This window comes from Dermacentor variabilis, chromosome 6 (genome assembly GCF_050947875.1).
Source record: "Dermacentor variabilis isolate Ectoservices chromosome 6, ASM5094787v1, whole genome shotgun sequence".
NCBI classification, from domain to species: Eukaryota; Metazoa; Arthropoda; class Arachnida; order Ixodida; family Ixodidae; genus Dermacentor; species Dermacentor variabilis.
The window spans coordinates 173,703,512-173,723,529 of record NC_134573.1 but is presented as its reverse complement, the minus strand read 5'-3'; the positions used below and the strand labels follow the sequence as shown (position 1 = coordinate 173,723,529).

Below are 20,018 nucleotides of genomic sequence, written 5' to 3'. Positions count from 1 at the left end.
AATATAATATAATATAATATAATATCTCTGCAACTACGCACAAGCGTAGTCCTGTTGTGTTTCTTTTCGGATTCTGTCTACGTCTTCGCGCTGCTTCAAGTTGTACGCACAACTTTGAAGACTTGCTCTATAGGGCGCGGTTTACGCAATATTTTATCGCTTCGCTAAGAAGCATCTTCTATATCAGCGAGACTGCCATGGTCAATCGATCAAAACATTCTCACGTTGGTGAACATGGCAGCGCCTAACTCACTCATGCAGAGAACTCCCCGACACGACACAACTGTACAAATACAAAAGTTTTCAGCACTTGCGCGTCCGTCACACGTATACGGGGTGTTTCAGCGAACACGTTCGAAAATTCTTAAAGGTTGTCTGTGGCAGATAGCACAACTCTTGTTCATGAGGTGTGGTCTACTCGAAGCGGCGGACACTGCTTGCACAACAAATTGAAATGCATAATCGACTAACTAACAAAAATTCACTAATTAGCTTTTCACTAATTACCTTATGACCCATATTGCAATTTACAAATTCTAGCCTTGGAGCTCCCAAGGCGGATTCGTTTGAAACGAATTATCAGGATGACAACAGTTTAGAGATATTAATTCCCAAACTTTGCGGAGAAATGCATTGACGTTCCCGAGACTTTTGTTCTTCAATGGATAAATCGACGTTTGTTAAGAAAGTAACTGGAACGCCAATGCATTTCTCCGCAAAGTTAGGGAATTAATACCTCTAAACTGGTGTCACCCTGAGAATTCGTTCCAAATAGATCCGCCTTGCGAACTCCACGGCTAGAATTTGTAACCTATTATGTGAACATGGCACACTTAAACGCCACTGTAAACGTTTCTATGCCAAACAAACAAACAAACAAACAAACAAGCAAGCAAGCAAGCAAGCAAGCAAGCAAAGGGTGCTGCAGCTTTGTCGGTGCTCTGTCATTTCTCTTCTGTATACTATAGCAACAGCACGTGACTTTTGTCTTCGCTATGCGCATAATTTGTCTCGTAATTGTGCGCATTATTGTCCTGTTAGTGTACTGTGTGCAATAACAAAGTACAAGCTTTATGTCATTCAAGTAGTCACAACGTCAGACAAACAGACCGCTCACGATTAATTGCTTCATTATTTAAAATGTGTCATACCCCATTTTCCCGGCAATGATTTTGTCCTTCATCTTGATGGAAATGGCGACACAATGCGTGATGAAACGTAAGCGACTACGTATTTAGCATTGCTGTATGTTCTCTCTAATATCGCTCGGCCCTTGGGAATAATGTGTTCTGTCCGCACATTTCTGTTAGCACGACCTTCTTTAAAGAATAGCCAGCCTGATGCACAGGAGGTCAACGTCCTCTCTCTCGTTTATTTCTTGCTTTCAGTATTGCCACATCCGGCCGACGCGCAAGATTTAGCGAGATTCAGGCATCCGCTACCGCCGGAGGGGGGGGGGGAGAATAAACAAAACAAAACAACGAAGAACGAAAGCAAATACGGGAAAGGCAGAGTTTAACTTGGTTCCTTAGCCGTTGTATCTTTTTTTTTTTACCTTGACTCCAAGCATGCCATAACTGTCTGCCTTACTCAATGGCGATGCCGGGCTCGGGCATCTGTATTCCCTCGAGAAGCGCGGGATGAACGCATCCGTTTTCCTCCTTCGACTACTTCGTTTCCGGCGCCCATCGTGCACGGTCCGCATCCATCAATTTGGAGAAGGAAACAGAGAAAGGGCGGAGGGGAAATTGTGTACGTGCTAGCGTAGGTCGATACACAGCGGTCTGAGACGGGCGGTCCGGGTGCAAATGAGCCGCATCGCAACAACGCGCTGAACAGGAGCCGCAACGTTGAACGTATACACCGAGCGCCGACAGGCTGCGGTGGGCTCCTCGCCGCACAGAGGAAAGCAACCTTGTTTATCTCTCATAATCTGCATTCGCGCTGTTGGATTAACTATACATGCCGAAGATTTCTATTCGAATAAATACTCCCGTCCTTAAGATTGAGAAGCCTCAGCTGACGTTTCAGCCATGTTTCTGAGCCCCCGTTAGCCCCCATTTATAGATGAGACATACGAGAGCCAGGAATAATTTAGAATTTAAAAGCGGCCAAGCGAAGGTTATTATTCACGAGGTAGAGATAAGTAAGAGAAGACTGGGATGTAGGCAGAGGATAAGTATAAGTTGCTAAGTGCAAGAAGGAAATGCAACGACGCTAGGCATTTCTCTTTGTTACAAGAGGACAGTTGTTGCCTCCCCGATACAAAGGAAAAGCCTTCGAACATTTTGTGTAACCTTAGGCATCTCGTTCATATATCTGCGTAAGTACTGTTAGTTTTTGACTATCTATGAATTAACCGTCTCACGGTTAGTCGATTGATGTAATGGGACGAAGGATTTTCATAAATGTACGTAAACACCAGCCACCAATAGGATAGCGCCGAAAGTATGGTCGAATTCACGGATAAAGTAGCCAAGGTTCAAAAAAGAATACTTCGACAACGAAAAGCAAACGCACGATATGGCATAGGTGAGAAGGCGGTAAATATAGAAGCTGGACGCGAGAGGGAGCGTGGATTCCTCAAGAAAAGAAACCGGGTGAGCATCCGTTTGGTTACTTACACAGCGGAAAGTGAAAATATTAGAAGATGAGATAGCTTCCGTGAACACGTGATCGAGCTACAAAAGATATCTCGCAGATGGGTGCCGATGCATCAAAGACAGCCAAGCTGTATCAGTGAGTTTTCACACGCTTCGGTAGTACAGTGGGAGTCTGTTTACTGTCAGTTTTCACCGGCGCTTGGGTCATACGGTCGTTTTGGGGCTCCCACGCAGGCTGCCTCTGCGTTTCTGGCTGCTCTTTACCACCGCAGCTGTACAAACTCATAGATGACCTCCAAGGGGGAGCTGGTGAAACAAGACGCGAGAAAAAGGAAATACGCATAACTGGCTAAAGAAAAAAATGTCCTACGATTACGATACTCTCTAGGGCGAAATGCGCAGCTTTATGCGTATTTTCATTTCGCGATATATTGAGGCAAAGAATTTGAGGAAGAAATCACCGCACCGACTGGCAGTGGGCCAGGTCACAGGGGAAGGGGCACTATATGGGAACGCTGGCATGATTAGCGGCATCGGAGCCAGCTGTGGAAGAAGACGACGACGAACGCGTGAGCAGTGGCGCGCGCGCGTTCGCGCGGTTGCGCCGACGCAGACTCTGAACCCAGGAACGGGCGAGCTGCGCTCTCAATCCGCGCAGAGAAGGTGCTGTCCATTCGTGTGAGTAGTACTCAAGGTAACTTCATTTTGTAATCATTGATAATTACTCTTCAATGCAAGAATTCCGGACCCCGACTCAAGTCGCGTTGCTGATTGATTCCGAGCCCGCCGCCGCACGCCAGCCTCTGTCGCACGAAAACGGAGCTTCGCTGTAAACTCGACCGAAATAACACGCGTGCACACACGCATACGCGCACACATACACAAGCACATGTGTGTGCGTACACAATAACCGGTAGTCCACTCGTACTTGGGCGATAAAGAGTAAGTGTCTTTGTGCACCAACTTGAGGATACAATGACACAATCTCTCTCTCTCTCTCTCTCGCTCTTCTTCCAACGTATTGAGACAGCGTTCGTGTTGTCCCTCGCGGTCAGGTTTCTGTGCATATAGGGATGCTGTATACGTATGTACGCATGAAAGAGACTCCTATGTAGTCGACAACTGTCCCACGTATACTGGACTGTAGTGATGGTGTTAATGCCCGTATAGTGGCTCTATTCGTGTGCTTATGACTTATGTTTGTGTGTTTGGTGCGTGTTGGAAAGTTTGTCTTCATTGTATTTTTTTAACTCTTCATGAGTTTAGCCTGAATAATGTATCACGTATTTATGTATTACTGGTCCTAAAGAGATCTACCTTCACGTTTTTCTACGTTTAAAGCTGAAAAAAGAAATAATGATAATAACATAACTGTAGAATGACCTGGAAGCTAACAAAGGCAGAGGGTTGAGCGTGTTGCTAATTCATCGTAACACAAGCATGGCGTAATAGACGAGGGCGAGTTAGAAAGACGCACACGGCGATGAGCTTCTATTTTTTCTTGTTGGAAAAAACAGCGCCGTGTGTGTCTATATTGTTCCCGTCTCATCCTCTGTGATTGTGTTACTCGAAGATAAGTTGAGCAAGCGAAGAACAAATAAAGACGAAGATGGCGAGAAATTCAGCAGAAGTTGCACGATTGTATTCGAGTGGCAGGTGGATGATAGATGAATCAAGTTGCCAGCAGAGCTCCAACTTGGTGGGTGAGCCCATATTTCAGACAGGATGGCAGCAGGGCCTGTCTTGGAACGGCCTATACCAGAGAACGGTTTCCCGAGGGAAATGGATACAATCGCGAATGTTGTCATATGAGGTCCAGACGCGCAGGCGACAGCTCGTCGCGATCGGCACAGAGAGGAACTAGCTCCCCGGGATAAACGAAGCTGAAGCAGCAATGTGACGGCTGGACGTGAGTTATGCATTCCTAGAGAGACAAGGTCAAAGCCGGCGCTTCTGTGTCTCTAAGTGTGCGTTGATATTTACTGAGCCTTTGTTTCATTGCTTAAGGTAAACTTTGTTTGAACGTAGTGGTTGCAGTGGGTATATTGTAACGCGCTTCTTATCTTTCTCATGGGCAGAGTAAACGTTTTCACGGATTTCACAGATTTCACAGTTTTTGGCAACGAAGCGTTGTCGTCGCGTCGTCGTCACCTTAGGTGCTTGTGAGTCAGTGTCTGCTTAAGAACAGCTCGCCATGTTTTTTTTTTTTTTTCAGCGCACTTAAATTCCTCGTTAAATTGCTCGTACCACGCGTCCGTACAACCTTCTTATTGTTTGCAGGTTGATCCAAACGCTATGGGTTGTGCAGCAAATCCACAATCAACAGCACCAAGAAGACGAAGACAGATCAAATGACAACGGGACATGCGCTGTCCATTGCCTCAACTCGTCCTCGCGCATGCCATTCATCGTACATGCAATACGTGTAGCTTCAAAGCAATCGCGCACGAGCCCCGAAACAAACAGCGCCACCAAAGTCATTTGACAACGTTTTATCAAAGGACTCCGGTACTGCGAAGACGTTTGCAGTAGACGTGCACTCGAAGCTCCGAATAAAATGGTCCAAACTGTGCTTAGTACAGCCGTGAAGCTTTCAACTGCACTATGGTAGGTCGAACGGAGAAGGGTTAGAGCAGTGGAAGAGCAAGCACTGGTGGCCGGAAAACGAGCATAAGAATTATCTTCTTGGACTACATTGCAATCGTGGAATGAAAATATGTGACTGTAGCTAAACCAGCACCTCGACAGATGAGAGGATAAACGGTGACATCAACAATAGCTAGTGCTAGTCGTTTCAGTATAAGTCAAGGAGGATTCTGGCTACCGGAGAAACATTTCTGGCTCTTCTTGCTTGCCTACTTGCTTGCTTTCTCTCATCTCGTTGGTCCATTTCGCGTCGCACGGAAAAGCTGCGTATACGGTGGTTGCATTTCATCGTCTCGTAGAGTGGGTGCATACCTATTTATCAAGATGACAAACGCGGTAGTACTATATCTCTTTTTTTTCCCTTGCCATGAATAGAACGGCTGGAACATTTACTGTGGCTTGACAAGAGCGAGAAATGCTGCAATTTATTTGCTTTCGTGGTAGTTTATTTTGCGCCCTCCTCTCTTTCTCTTATATTTTGACAATGTAGTGAATGAAACATGAAAGCAGCATGAGCCTGATGAACAACTTACACTAGTAAGGACTTTACCTTTTTGCTAGGCGCAAGAAAAAAAAAACGATGTCCCAGTAAACTGTGGGCGTCAATCGTACGACAATCAAGATACGAAGTCCCAGTTCACACTGTGATGTCGCGAAAATAAGCCTTGTCCGGAGGCGGACAGTAATTGAACGAACAAGAAGTTTTCTTGTCTGTCCAAAGGAGGACGAAATCAAATCAAACGAAACTCAATTTGAACAAAACACAGCCGCCAAAAAAAAAAAAAAACAGTACAACTAAGATGACAAATTGCGAAAGAATTTGCCAGTAACCGTGAATGAACAAAGCTTTCCTCGCTGTTCCGTTTCTGTCTTTTCGTCGGGCGTTCATCAAGGAGAGATTTCTCGCTTTTTTGTCCGTTGCCTGCTCAGGCCATCTTCGTCGGAAAATGCGCACCGTTAAGGGAGTGCATTCCCTGCCAACTGAGCACTTCGTGTGTCGAGTTCCGGCGTTGATTTGTTGCGACAGCGTCCGCTGCAATACATAATAACAAATAAAGAAGACAAAGTGCAGGGGCCCGGAGCGGTACTTAAACGGAGACGACGATGGAACCATGCCACGCCAACAGCACAAAGACGGGTAGCTTCCGTTTCCGTTGTCGTCTTCGTTTTCCGTGCGCTCAACATGCTTTATTATGCTTCAGCCTTTGTGCCACACCGCGCCCTGCTTTGTAAGGACGTTATCTATATACACTGGGTCAGTTCTTACCCTTTCTATAATATAATTCTGCTAACACTACTACTCATGTTTTCTAATTCCTTCATAAATCTGGAACTTGCAAAAGCCCTCGCTCAGTGCAGTTTTACTTATCCTCCTCCTCTATGCCCGCTGATGACTTCACATGCTACGTTGTCCAGATGCATCGGACTGACATCTCTGGCGTGAACAAAGCCCATGTAGTGGGCCTAAGGATTCTGTCCTTACTCTTCGCATCTGCGTAGCGTGATGGCTTATTTCTTTCTTTCTTTGTTTATTTATTTATCCTACACGACCGACCGACCGACGGGCCGACAGGCGTTTACTGTTCTTTAATGTTACTGTTAATGCAAGACGTGGGCCAAGTTGTGTCTCGCTCGTGTTCGTGCCACGATACTTATCAGGTTATTTACCCATTGAGAGGCAAACAACCCGCCCACCCTTCTTCGGCCATTTCGGCTCCTACGCCTCCTACGCCCTGTTCTCTTCACTCCCATGGTTGCTAGGCAACGCCGGACGCCGCCGGTCGTAGGCGTCGCCCGATGAGCGACGCCTACCCGCTCCTGTCCGGGGCCCCGTCGTCGTCTCGAAGCCACGGGACTCCGGTAAACACGAGCCGAAAACGACCACCTGTCACCGCGTGACGTCTCGCTGCGGGTGTTCGACGACACCGCGAATGCTTCGACACGCGAGCCCAGAGCCCATACAGGCGATGATTGCGCCTGAATACACAGTGTCGACAACGTGGAAAAAAACTATGCGCCACACACGCCCTACGGTGACGGGAAAATCGATTGTGCATATTTGCTTCCTTCCCCTCCTCCATGGCATCCGAGTGGCGTCATTAACCGAATCGAAGCCCGCTATATGCTGCGCATGCAAACTGTCCCAATAGAATCGTGCAGTGCTGTCAAAACCAGCATGCTCTGTCTCAACAGATATGTGCAGCACTGTAGGAAGGACGTGTCTGCAGTAAAATGACCAACACAAGTTGACCACCCGTGTCGTTCGTCGTGTATATGTGCTTTTGTGTTCGTATTTTTTTAGCGATAAGCACGTTATTTAGCAAATACCAGACAGACAAAGAACAGACTCGCGTGTACTGCAGTGAAATCTGCAGATTGCTTCAGAAAATCAGGGACGCGAGAAACCGTCGCAGGAGGGAAGCCGGTACCTTCGTGACAAACAAATCAGTTTTTAAACAAAGAACGAAACATGATATCTATAAAAAAGGAGCTCAAGTTGTACAATGCAACATCGTATACACAATGCAGTAATAACAAAACAGAGTTATAGCAGAACAGTGAAACAAAATAAAAGTCAAAATTATACACATTTTATAAACGAAGCTGTTTTTCTCTGAGTTGCGAGAAAGCATGGCGCAAAAGAAAAAGGAGCAACATAAAGAAAGACACGTACGTTACGTGAATGCCGCTATATGATTCGTGAATATACGAACAGAGAAAAGCGATGTCTTGTGGACAGCGAGGGCATTCCATTACACATTGCTCTGTTTTGTTTTGAATTCAGAGAATAAATCTCTACAAATCCGTACAGCTGTGGGAGTTTGTCCGCTGATCAGCCTACCCTATAGCTCTTACTTTCGTGAAGTTAAATTTTTCTACTCGGGCAAATCATGCGTGGCCAGGGCACCTAATTCGTTTTCATGCCAGTGCAGCGACGTGTCAGCAGTGAAAGTAACGACGTATATATATATATATATATATATATATATATATATATATATATATATATATATATATATATATATATATATATATATATATATATATATATATATACATATATATACACACATATATATATATATATATATATTGCCAAATTATAGAACTACGAAAGTACGGGACCCCACGCGCGCGTGCGAAACAAACTAGCACTAACGCACACACATCGCTGGGTGTCCGGAAGCTTAATGATACACCCGGGACCGATATGAAGAAGATCGCCCTGGCTTTAGTCGAGGTCAATTAATGTGTCCCCGCGGAGCTCATTCGTGCCAGATGTGAAATATACATCCATTTAGTTTGTATTTTGGCTTTATACAACCTGCCGTATCGCTTTTTCACGATATTAAGTGAAAGCCAAGTCGGAACGGAACATATATTACTCCGCTTCGATCGACCAGAGCGCCCTCCGCTTTTACATCGTTCCAGAATTTACAAGAACTGCGCCGCGCGAAGTTGACATACTACGTTCATAATAAACCAGGTTTTTACATGGTTTCTCGACGCACAGAAAATGCGCACGTCGTTCCGTAAGATGAAATGAAAAAAAAAAAAAGCATGTAGATGGCGGTAGTGTAAGTGCATGTAGAAATTGCCGCGGCAAGGAACGAGCCTCATTTCGCAGCGGAACGCCACTGCTATCAAATAAGAACACAGCGACGTGCATGCCTGGCATCATTAGCGGTGTCATTTTGACGGCACTAAGATATATATCAAACGGGGGGTGTCGCGGAGCGTTCGTCGGATTCGAGCACAACAACTTGATTGCAAATGGCGTAAGAAAAAGAAAAAGAAAGGGCAGGGTAGGGGAGAGCGTGCGTTAGCACACGTGGGAGGTATATATACATTCGGTATGGCTGTACAGCGAATCGCAAGCGTATTTCCATAGTGTCAGATAAGTTCTTCTTGGTACGGGGGCAAACAATACAAACCCACTGCCAAGCACAGACGAACGTGATTGAAGGAAATTAACCAACTTTTTCGAACGAAGCGCGTTGGCTATATTTGTTAGATTTATAGGTACAACGTCGGGGCCTCGCAATGAACATTTTACGGCTGCAAGGCGTTTCACAGTACGCGTCGAGCGAGAAGAGCAAATTCTCGCGTTCCAAGGAGACACGAATTTTTCGAGCAGGCAGAATGTTTAAGAAAGTATGCGCGAAATTGGGGGCCCAAATGGGCAGCGAAATGAGAGGCGTCACACGCCGGCAGATCGACTCTCGCTCGCGCCGCGTAGATCACGTTCCATTTGCCACGGCGCTAATCATCGCAGAGCGAGCGGAGCTCACGTATAAAAGCAGGAAGCAAATGTTCATTTTTCTCCTCTTGCAAGCACCAGAAACGAGGAACAAACGAACCTACGAAGGGAACGCGGACTAAGCTCCATTTGCGTGTTCGTGCTCGGCGCCCCCTTAGAAATAAATTACATCTTTCACGTAGTTAACTTCCAGGAATATTGCATCTTCACATGAAATCACACACAAAATATATGTGTTCTCTCGAGATTATGGTATGCCTGGAGTGGGTGGAATGAAATATTTTGTGAAGATTTCTGTGTCCGTGCGCGCGCTAAGCGCAAGGGCGAGAGAACTAACAGCAGCAAAATACCTTTCTATGTAGCATTGTTGAACGTTAAATGAAAGGAATTATTTTACTTTCTCCCTTTTGTTACGAAAGCAATAGTGGACGGAAGCGGGAGGAGATGTGATCATAACGAAATGTGCTTAGAATCGAGTAAATGTTGTGGCGTATTTTCTCAAGCGTCGAAGCAAGTATAGAAGAAAAACACAGAGAGTGTGCGTAATCGAAAACTAAGTTCGAGCTCAGTTTCAAGGCTTCGTATATTTCCGCTTTTCATTTGAATGGTACGTGAGGTACGAAGGCTGTGTTGAGGGAAGGTGCAGCGGTCACAACAGAGCGCCAAAGCCGGGCGGAAACTAAAGGACCAGCCTGTTAGGTTTGCGCAACGCGATTCGTGATGCGAGAGCCGTGTGTTCCCGAGTGTGCGTGTAGCTGCAACTGTTCTCGCAGTCGTATTGCGTCGCGACGCCGCAGATACGCCAGCGAATTCCGCTTGAAACCCTTGCCTTCTCCACAAGAATTCGGTGCAGTATGTAGCTATGATGCGTTTCCGCCATCATCCCACTGGACAGAGTGGATAGTGTCTCTTGAACATTGGTCCGGGGAGAAAGTGCTACAGAAACAATACCCCGGCGCATTCCTCACAAAAGTTTTTAGGACATTCTGAGGATATTCCGTTGTGTCTGCATAGCTTTCAGTAATGCTCTCTCTCTCTCTCTCTCTCTCTCTCTCTCTCTCTCTCTCTCTCTCTCTCTCTCTCTCTCTCTCTCTCTCTCTCAGGGTAATATATTGAATTTCGGAGTAAATGCGCTGATGAAAGAATTAACCGCGCTATCCAAGGAAAGATAGAAGAATCGACGAGATTATATTACGTACTCTCCGATCAGGAAACTGCACATTGTCGTGTATGTTTTGTCGGGTCACACGTGACACACATTGTCACATTTATGTCGTCGTGCGAGGTTATCCCGACATTCCAGGCCGTCCGCGCAGCTCGAGTGTCGTAGCCGCATGTAAAAAGACGACCCCACCTTATCAGAGAGTACGCGCGAGAACCGATTCCTGTATAGGACGTCCTCGAGCGAGCGCAGTTATCTCAGTGTATAGCCTACATAAAATGTTCAATGACGCCCCTACACAAATAGAGGACAGCACGATAGTGGCGTCATTCTATTACATGACTGACGACAGCGCTAGTTTCTGTCTCCGCCATCTTACTGTGTCTTGGTTTTAGGAGTTCACCTAAGAAAGTGTTTAGTGCTTAGTACCAGTTTTTGGTTCTGCCTGGGCACCGTCATTCCCATGCAAGTGACAATATTGCCACCTGGAATATTTGGTATTCTGTAAAAAAAAAAAAGAAGGAAAGAGAGAAATTTGAGGGCAAAAAAGAAAAGTGAGCACGTTTCTCATACAGGCACACTGCCGATCAGCCATATCGGAAGCGTTGAGCCAAGTGCTCGCAATAAAGTAAACCCGTTCTTCTCAATGTATGTGACAAGAAGGTTCGCCATCTGCTAGGATTTTACCTTGAAGCAACTATCAGGACCATTTTTCGTTCTTGTGAACTATCCACAGGAGAGCATGACTGCATTTCGATTCTATTAGAGCCCGATACAATTCAGCACAGCATAAAGTTTTAAGAAAGTCAACAGCGTTCTAGTTTGGCCTGGTTGGTGCGTACTTGGGCAAAGGAACAGAGCTTTTCAACGGGCCGACAGGAGACGACAGACGCAAGCGCTGCGTTTGTCGTCTCCTTTCGTCATATAAAGAAGCGTTATTTCTTCGCCCGAAAATTCTAAATGTCAGACCCTTGTGATGCGCGATCCGCTACCGCAGTCGGCACCGTGTATAGGTTTCCTTCTGCGCATGCGCAACTATACCCAGACTCACGTGCAAGTATACCACAAGGGTGCGTAAATGTAGCGGACATAGCTCGTAGCAAGCGCTTTCATCCCTTTAAATCGCCATATTTCGTCAACGCTGCCGACAGCCTCGCGTAGCATCAAAATTGAACATACGCGGTTTTTTCTCCTATGGTTTTTCTTCTTTTTGCGCTCGAATGTCGTCAATATTGGAGAGCAGTCTTATTTTAACTTTAGAAAGTTATCTAGCTCTCTGTGAGAGGCGGTGGTAACACTCTTGTCTGCAGATGGCGTGTGTAACCTAACCTAAGTTAAACATAAGGCTATAACCTAACCTGTATATATGAGTGAATGTCATGTCCAGTGCCGCGTGGGATATTGCGTCCGCGCTACATCCTCGGAACACATCATTTGTGCCTTTTCAATCGCTCAGAAAAGGCGGTAAAAGTAAAAAAAAAAATGACGCCGCTTTGCAACACACCATGAGGCGGAGGGGGGAGAAAAAAGAAAGGCGTTCACATTATTCTTGTCTTCTTTTTCTATTTGTTTAACGCTAGTGCGCCTCGCAAACTAGCGCCTATGGTGACGTCTTTCTATAGAACCATGCAATTCTGTGGAAGCTATGAAGCTATTGTCGGCTACTCTGATTTACGAAGGCGTTCAGAGAACGGTGATTGAATAGGCTTGTCAGTCGCTATGTGCTCGAATGGGGAGAACGATAAGAAGGTGGCCAAGGTGATGTATACATCGCATTCATCCACGTGCACAGTAACGCAAAAAACGATTTCACATGCAAAAAAAAAAAAAAAAGGTGGCTGGGAACGAAATAAAACCGTAAAGTGCGAGGGATGGACTCTGTGGTCTCGGACACAATCAATAGCTCTCTTGTGTCATCAGATAACGAGGAAATAGCCCAGGAGAGAGTCGATGATAAACCTTTCTTAAACTGAGAAAAGCGAACATATTTACTTATTTTTACGCTCGCTTGCGAATTACAGCAAACACGCATGAACTAAATTTCGGTCGATGCAACATTCAAGATTGACATACATTAACTAAATAACCGAAATATCAAAATCACCGAGCTGCAACTTTGCTGCAGACGTATTTGCGCTGGAAAAGCTGCTAAAACACACTGACGCAGACGAACGACGCTACATGCGATAAACGCGAACTCACCGAAGGGCCGGCTGTAATCACGCGGAGAGTTGTACGACTGCCGATTGTTCTTCTTCCAGATACTAGGTTGATAAACGTCTGATGACACATCCTTTATAAAAAAAATGTATGAGATGCTCAGGCGGAACAATTGCCGGCATCCCACGCTTGCTACAACACCACCACCAGCGCGATGGACGAACGAAATACGACGTGTGCATACAATAGACGCGAGCTAACGAACGAGAAACGAAGTGCGTACAAAGAGCTCGAGCTAAAGAACAAAACACAATTGGCATACAATAAGTGCGAACTAATAAAGCATCGTTATGAGTTCGCGCTCGTGCTTTGTTGATCATTTTTCGCTCGTCTCGTCTGCGTGATTTAGCAATGCATGCCGCGCAAATACCTTGTACAGTTGTGACACACCAACCAACCAACCAACCAACCAACCCCTATGGTAGCTTTCCTGTAATTTTCGTTGAAGCCTAACCGCCCAAGAATAGAAAAATACACATCCTTCGATAAAGAAAACAAACAAACAAACAAAGGATTAAGCCGCTGGATGTTTTGTCATCCGTACGGAAAAAACTATAACGCCATTTCTAAAAGGCTCCAAGAGGCTTCAACGTTTTAGAAGCGACGGAGTGCTTTTTGATGGCCTTGCTCGTACAGCCGTTCTCCCCCTCTTCTCCCTTTTCTTAACATTTATTTATTCATTTTTTAAATCTTTCGTCTCATCCCGCTGCGCAGTGTCGACCACTGCGCAGAAGGAATGCGTGTCTTTGCTCTTGGAACAGCTACAGCACGCCACGGAGGAACGCGCTGCGTCATTGACGTGCCCTCCCTCTTCCACTCTCGCCTGCGCACTTCGCCTCGAGGCCACCAAGTTCGCGACCCGCTTCTCTTGCTGCTCTTTTTCTGGCTCTTCTATTCTGTGCTTCAGCCTCGCCAGCTGTCGTCAGCGGGGGTCGAATTTTAAAGCGTCGCCTCCCTCCTTCGGAGAGGGGCCTGCAAATCGCGCGCGTGCTAGAGACGGACAGTTTCGTAAAAAAGACGGACGGTCGGCGACTGGCCGCAAATCGTCAAAACCGTTTAAAACAAAAGGCATTTAAAAGATAAGCAAGAAAGCGAGTCGTTCTCCGGCACAAACGTACACTGTAATAACGTCGTTGTTGTTATACGCGATCACCCCGACTTTTTTTCTGTCCATGGAACATGTGTGGCTAATAGAGAGGATAAAAATAAGTGAAAGGAGCCGGTGTGCAGTACACGCCCCGTGATACGGTCAGACTTGCGCTTGTCTTTATTCTTGTAAAGCGCGGCGTAGTCATCGCTCGTTAGGCTACATGAATATTACAGCGGGCTCCAAGGTTACCCCCTTTTTTCCTCTCTCTTGTAAGCGAATAATGATAGTGCGTATAAGGGCTGAAAGAGCAGCGTACCTCACAATTGAAAAGTTGCATACCCTGTCTTTAAACTTCCGTTGCGACATTTTCTTCTAAACTTCTTTTGAGGCTCGGAAACGCACTCATTCCTTCCGCGAGTTTGGTGTACCGGCCTTTTTCACGAAATGCGTTCGAAATTCCTTAAATTTAGGGAAACTGAGGTAATTAACTGATTTTGTCTGAATTACTTTTGCTACAAAGGCACACATATTAACGTTACTCGATGTAGTAATCAAAAAAGTGATTATGTAAGTAACATTAATTATCTTTCTATATATAAACAAAAGAGCCATGCAATTGGTCCCAGTGGAAAACGTGAAGTGCGCTGTTCGAGGAGCTCATAACTGTTTCAGAAATTAAAAAAAAAATTTTGACGCTACTAATTTTACAGCCTAATTTATTCCTACCAATTCGACACAAACAAGCGAAACTGAACAACTGAATAGTGCAAAGCATCACGCCATTAGTCGACGCCCATCCATGTAAGTCGTTACTGGTTGTGCCTCACCGTCACGCGGGTATCAAGCGACCGTCCTTATCAAGCCACGATCGCGCTAGGTCATCTTAACATGTGTGCCTCTGTGGTAAAACTAATCCAGAGTAAATCACTTAACGAACTCGGCTTCCCTCATTTTAGGGACTTTCGAACGCATTGCGTAAAAAACCTGGTATGAGACGGGCTTTTTTTTTTTTCACGGTGAAGGAAGCATTCGTGCCGCTTGAATGAAGTGCGGCTTTTGTTTGAAATGCGCTGAGCGAAAAGCACTGCATTGTTCTCGCCTATTAACTCTTTGCTCTTTACTATAGGGAAGTCAAAATAACGAGCGCTCAAACCCTACGCTTCGGCATTTAGTCGTGCCCTTTTGTAATACTTTTCGCAGAGTGATCGCGGATGCACATTCTCATTATTCGCCGTGACAATTATGTCCACGTATGCGCCGATAGACGTACGCCCCACACCTCGCTCTATAGTGAAAGAAGGAGCCCGGGTCGTATGTCAAGCGAGCAGAACCAATTTTCTCTTTCGTTACCGATTTAAAAGGTTATGAAACGTTAATTCTGCGTGCCTAGCCTAACTAATCCCGGTATTTCATTTAGTTTTTCTTGTGTTAGCTGCTTAGGTTTACTGGAGCTTTTATTTCGTTATTTCTTGAATATGTATTTCTGTTGTATGTGTAAAGTGGCTTTCCGTTTTTTTTTTTCTTTTTGCCGTGTACGGCTCTCTAATTCACTACAACCGGAACAGCCTCGTAAGCTTCAGGCAGGGAGGTCGGTATAATTCCAAGATTCATTTCGCTTAGATTTGTTCCACGACTATCATCGGCCACAGAGACTTGCAGAGTACAGCGGAAACCTAGACCCACGGTGCCTCTCTATCCGAGGGAAAAAAGTAAAAACAAGAAACCGAAAATAATTAGTGTATCAATTAATTAAAACGAAATATTTGTGTTAGCATTGTGCTGGAACTCTTGCCAGCACAATGCATCAAGTTATAACCGGTGGCTGCGGCACAAACAATACCAATACAGATTACCTCAATTCGGTGGTAGCGGGACCCTTATGTAATGCCTTTTGGCCCTTAAGCAAAATATCATTGAAATAAACTATATGAAATTCAATCTCAAGACAGCCTTCGCTGAACTCAACGAATGCTTACAGCAAACTTTCTTTTAATTGCATATGCTCTATACCCAGACCTACTCAGGAAACTCACTGCGATAGCACCACCCGCGAAAACAAAAGCGATTCTTTTGCCGTCAGCACTCTCGTACACATTAACAGAGGATTGGTTCGCTGCGAAAGGTGCGCGTGTTCGTTAGAACGCAATGAGCACCGTCGTGTTGGAGCCCACTCCGGCTCGTGCGCCGCGACCAACGTGTCTCAAAATAACGCTGTCACAATATCCCTTGTTTACCTTCAATGAATTGCAAATGCATATGTATTGTGCCCAGACGTAGCTGCAAGAGGTGCTTCAGTTTGCAACCAACCCACGACGTTGTGGATAAGCGCAGCGAATGCATGTAGTCATGCTCGTTGTCGCTCCTGTGGCGAGAAAAATGCGCAACGCATTCGAACGTTTGAAGACGGAACAAGAACTTTCGTGTGGTAATCGATTATTTATAGGTAGAAAGCTTGTCTGTTGATTGGCTCTGTTTACTCTATAACTGCTGTTCACAACAGCTTTGTCATTTCTTTACGTCGCTTTGTGTTTCATAGGATCATAGCTAACACTGCCTGCCGCATTTCTTTTTAACTATCTATATATTCTTGGACAACGAAGTTACCGTTGTTCAACTGCTGTTACTATAGTAGGATACATTAAAGTTATTCGGCCTGCTTCATCTTTCTGCGTACTTGCTATCCATGCACAGTACCACATTTTAAGCTTGAGAAGTCAAACTGCAGAACGGAAACAGAATTTGTGGCAAGAACATTAAACATATTCGAGCAACTTTAAAGTAATTTTGCGGTTAGCGCAGTAGCGAACTAATATACCTAAGAAAATGCTACGTTATGTTACACTCAACTGAACTGATGACACCTCTGACAGTCGCAAATTCAGGCACCATTAATAGATCATCTTGCTATATTTCACTTTTTGATGCATAAGGGTAGAGACATGCAAAGTCGGCAGAGGGAAACGGTACGTTCAGGATTTAGGCTATGCACACAAGACAAATGACGTTCGAGTCAACAAAAAGCGTGGTGAAGTTAAATGCCCAACTTTTGCTCTGCCCGGTTTTAGTGAATGCTGAATTGTTTTGAACTTCTCATTCAACTTCCCTGCCCTGATTGTTATCTCATGTTCGTGAATGAAACACGCAGGTGCGTGAACAAATACGCATTATCAAAAGGCGTGTATAATAGCCGAGGTTTAGTATACAGAATATTATAACAGCGGATCTAAAAGCTATATCTGCGCAAGGCTAAAATAGAGTTTTATTCGAACGAACGCCCGCTTTTAGACTATGGAGCGGTGAAAGGCGACTGCATTGAGCGCATCCCGCAGACTTACCGCAGAATGTATTGATTTATGAAGTTATGCCACTAATGAACAGTGACAAGAATTTCTGCTAAAGTTTGTACCGCACATCCGCCTTAATGGTGAGGCCGCTCGCTGTGACCGTCTTCTAGTCTATAAGAACACTAATTTCGTGGAACACAAAAACGGATGCACAGCTTTCTTTCTTGGCCTACAAACGCTCGTCTCTGCTGCTCTATGCCCGTTTTACAGCTGCAGGAGCTTGGAGCCGGTGGAATGATCTGTTACTGCGCTCGCTAATAGATGAATGAGCTGTCCTCGACCCGGCACGGACTGTATCTTGTGAGATTTTGCTCTTGGCAACAGAAAGACAGCTATTAATTGCTCTGTCTGAAGCAATTCAGACCACCTTCGCTGTATTGGTTACTCACAATTTAAAGGCGCTAAAAACTATAGCAATATCCTCTGATGAAGCTCTTGATAGGAAAGAAAGAAAAAAAGGAAAAGAAAGGGACGGGTTCAGCTGGCTTTCTTACACGCCTCAAAACACCGAGGTGAAGCACGCTTTACGAGACAAGCGAAGCTCTCAACCGACGCCGGTGGGAGGGGGAAAAAAGGTGCAGCATACTGCGCAGAGACAGGTCGAGACCAGAAGGCCCTACACGCGATGCACGATCGCTACATTTGTTTCGTCACACTCCGTATCGGCTCAATGTGTCGAGGCGCATCCGTCGACTGAGAGAGAGAGACACCACACACGCACACCACGCACGGTCCGCCTATATGTCAACGCGTTTCGTTAAGTTCCCGAAGCAGGTAATTGCGAGCGAAGCAAGAGACTCACCTCTCTCAGAGCGACGACCTAAATTCCCGAGCTGAGCTGCGAAGGCGACAGCACGATTCCCCGTAGAAACAAAGAAGGCCTAGGGCGTCTTGGGAGTAGGCGCGAAGGCGAGTTCGGGCTTGGCTTTTCGCAGCTCGAGCCGCCGCTGTGGGCTTGCCAGCAGCCCTCGCCGAGCGCAAGCATGGCGGTCGCTGGCACTCCCAGCGGTTCTCCGTGACGCCGACAGAGGGCGCCCCGTGGCTCGGCGCCACCGATTATCCTGTGGAGCGCCCGCTTCTTCGATTTTGATTTCTTCGCTTCTTTTTGCCTCGTTTTGACGCTCATCGACCGCGGCAGTGCGCGGCCGGCTCCAGCCGTGGCGTCGACCGGTCAGACCGTCGTCGTCGGCTCCAGCGCGCGAGGCGACTGGCTGGCGTGCGCGACCCCGAGAAATAATGAGGGAAGACCCTCTCGGCTCGGTGCGCCTTGTCGCAATACTATCGGGAGCGCCTTTCAAGCAGTTACTTTGGAAGCTCGGGCTATCTTCACTGCTTAGCAGTTGATCACGAACGCCCTTCCGTCGCCGTTGCGTAAAGAAGCAAAATGGCCAAAGAAATCTCGCCACGGGCGCGCTCCTATGGAACAACGTAGGAGGTGTGCGAATTGTATTTTGAAAGGTAATGCATTGCCCACAAACTCGGCTGGAAGTTCTGAAGTTATATTAGAATAAGATCATCAGCCTTTTTTTTTCCTTCTTGCAACAGTGTTTCTTTTATTTAAGGGGATTGCGGTGTAATTTCGAGGTATAAACAAGTGAAAGTCAAGTGCTACATTGCACAATTTTTAACTGCACTATATATATGCCGATTCGTAGAATTGAGGGCCTTGGCACTTTTCTTAAGGTAACAGCAGATGCATTGATAGCCACCTAAACGTTGACTGTGCTGCAAACCTATATAATCGCACAAGACACACAGATGTGCTTGGCCGCCTGGCTATATTGTACCAAGTTTTCCCACAAGCATTTTCCTTATATTCATGTTGAATTTAAGAAATGCACTGCCCAAGCGTTACCGACTTTCATATAGGTCTAAGCACAACTTTGTATTCAGTTGTTCAAACGCAGTCCATTTTTAAAAGTGTTCTTGTGTCAGCATATGCAGTGCCTGCCATATATTTTTATTCTACTTTTGCTTCTACTTTTGCTTCCGCTTGTAATTCTACCTTTTATTTGTATAAGCAGTGTTTGTCAACTGCCATGTTGACATTAATAATGCCATGGTAATTACCTGTGTGTCTCATGAACGTGGACAAACACTGATGTGACTAATTAAGAAAGTGTACTATAGTCATTCATCTAATTATATAATCATTATTCACTGCGAGTCTTCAATATAATCAATTCGTTTTATTCGAATCTTCGCTTTATTCGACTTTTTTCTTGCTGTCTCAACTGTTGCGTTTCGCCTGCGACACGTGGTTTTGCCGGCGCGACTGCGGCGGGGCGGCAGACATTTTGGCCCGATCGGCGTCGCCGCAACGCTCCCCGCCAGGTGTTTCCAGGCGCGACTGCGGCGATGCGATCGCAAAGGATCACCCTCTCCTTCCAGTCATTGTGCCTGAACCAGGCGATGCGACAGCAGGGGCACCCTCTCCTTCCAGTCATTGTGCCCGAACCAGGCGATGCGAAAGCAGGGATCACCCTCTCATTACAGTCATTGTGCCCGACCGGCAGCGCTACGACAGTGTGCGTCACCATTAGCCCATTGTACATTCACGTGCTCGTCTATTGAGGGGTTCCTTCTTGCCCTCAACTGCGAGAGTATAAAAACAGCTGCCCCCGGACGCCAAAGGGAGGGCTCCGATTTCTTCTGTTGAGTAAAGTGCTCTCCCGTCTCTCTACTTCGGTCA

General features: G+C 45.9%; 1 protein-coding gene across 4 annotated transcripts in view; it reads right to left on the bottom strand.

Moving 5' to 3' along the window:
* LOC142585825 (popeye domain-containing protein 1-like) overlaps nt 1-18,669 on the bottom strand; it is a 50,741-nt gene extending 32,072 nt beyond the window's left edge. For 2 of the 4 annotated variants that reach the window (XM_075696848.1, XM_075696850.1), the window contains exon 1: nt 18,129-18,669. The gene's annotated coding sequence lies outside the window, so the exon portion shown is untranslated. Of the gene's footprint in view, nt 1-16,216; nt 16,345-18,128 lie in introns of all 4 variants that reach the window. The other 2 variants (XM_075696849.1, XM_075696851.1) reach the window with 2 other exon arrangements.
* Between the last annotated feature and the right edge of the window lie 1,349 nt (nt 18,670-20,018).